This window comes from Alosa alosa, chromosome 15 (assembly GCF_017589495.1).
Source record: "Alosa alosa isolate M-15738 ecotype Scorff River chromosome 15, AALO_Geno_1.1, whole genome shotgun sequence".
Lineage (NCBI taxonomy): Eukaryota > Metazoa > Chordata > Actinopteri > Clupeiformes > Clupeidae > Alosa > Alosa alosa.
Window position 1 is genome coordinate 3,557,633 of NC_063203.1, and position 2,011 is coordinate 3,559,643.

The following is a 2,011-nucleotide window of genomic DNA, read 5'->3' on the forward strand; positions in this document are numbered from 1 at the left end:
AGGGATCAGGTGAACAGGGACCGGAACCTTGATGAAATTGCCTGGGTTTGTGTTTTTTTGCTGTTGTTCTGGTCTCCTGAGTAAACAGAGGTATGGGTGTGTGTGTGTGAGAGAGAGAGAGCGAGAGGAAGAGAGAGAGAAAGAGAGAGAGAGTTATGCAAGATTTCAATGTCCTCCGATATTTGTACAGTTGTCATCAAATTAGGCAGAAATCCCTCAGTAAAAAGTATTCAAGTTTGAAAATGTTGTGTTTTTGCACGCGTCGCTTAATGATGTGGATGTGGCTGTTTTGCTGAAACTGCTGAGACTAATTACCACTGGACCAGAAATAGCCCACCTGACCAGTGGGTGCCGCAGAGGCACCGGGCAAGATCTGACCCCAAACAACAACAGGACCAACATCATATACAGGCTCAATTGCTACATCTACCTGCATCCAAGAATGTGAATCTATGGTCAACTGCAGTCTGCAGGCAAGTTAGAAACCATCTAACAGCCTAACTATGCGCTACTAGAGTATATATACATGGCTACATCAGCATTTAATGTGTGATCATCTGCAGACCTTGAACTTATAACGAAAAACAACCCCTGGCAAATTTCCAGTGGTGCTTGAACTCTGCAGCTAGCCCTTATTTCTCCCCATTCAGCAGTATTGCACCTCCTCTCTGGACCCACACACAGGCCCTGAACAAACAAGGATATAACTGCAGTCTCCTCCAACAGCAACGCTTACAGATAATTAGGGAAATCTCCAAATTTGAAGACTATCACACATTGAAAATAGAAGCCTTGTTTGATTAAGGGAGGATTATTTCTGGGTTTCGGTGCATGTTAAGCGGCCCTTGCCCCCCTCGCCGTGCGAGGTAGCTGGGACTTGAAGAGTTCTCTTTGGAACGTAGGTGTGTAATTACACGCAGCTGGCAGGCTTCCCGTCTTCCCCCTCAGCCCACCGACGCGGCTCCGCCGGCTGGATGACGCAGGGTTGCATAACCACGACAGAATGAGGCGCTCCTCACCAGAAATACACACAGGCAAGGGTGAACCCCCAGCGCCCGTGTACATGTACATCTCCTCCAACACACACACGCACACACACACGCACGCACACACACACACGCACACACGCATACACACTCTCACTCTCACACACACACACACACACACACACACACACACACACACACACACACGCAAACACTTACACTGAGGGAATCCTCATCCTGTAAAGCATGTCTCCATTTTCTCTTCCTGAAATGTGTTGGCATTTTTTTTCCATTGCCTTCTTTCTTCCTCTCCCCATTTCTCTACCTCTCATCCCCGGCTGCCTTCCAGGAAATATCTTCCATTCTACTGATGGGCCTTTCACCCACATATAAGCACTGTTTAGCTTATTTACATCGGCAAGATAACTTAAGAGGGGTAAAACATGTGGAGTCATACACCTTTTCTATGCATTCATATTTTCTTGCACTCTCATGTACTACACACACACACACACACACACACACACACACACACACACACACACACACACACACACACACACACACACACACACACACATACAGTACTTACAATATTCATCGGCCTCTTCACATTGACTGACTTGAAAAACAGCATTGCTCTGACTATACTTCATAAATGTGACCTTGCAGTAGCATCATGTTGTGTTTTCTATCAGTCAGCTTACATAGCCTATGTGGTGGAACCATGTCTGGGACATGATCTTTGCAGCAGTCCATAAGCATTTCAGCACCACCTGTCTGGACAGCTCCCACTGGGCCCTTTCCCATGTAAAATGCCATCAGAAGGCACGTGGGGAGGAGGACAAGAATGGAACCTGACAACCAGCAGGGCAGGTGTCCCAGTGGAGGATGGAGGCTGTTGACACATGACTGGAGGTGAATGATGGGCAACATCCTCTTCCATGATGTGGGTCACTAGCTGCAGTGCCAGAGAGAGAAAGAGAGAGAGAGAGAGAGAGAGAGAGAGAGAGAGAGACCACCGT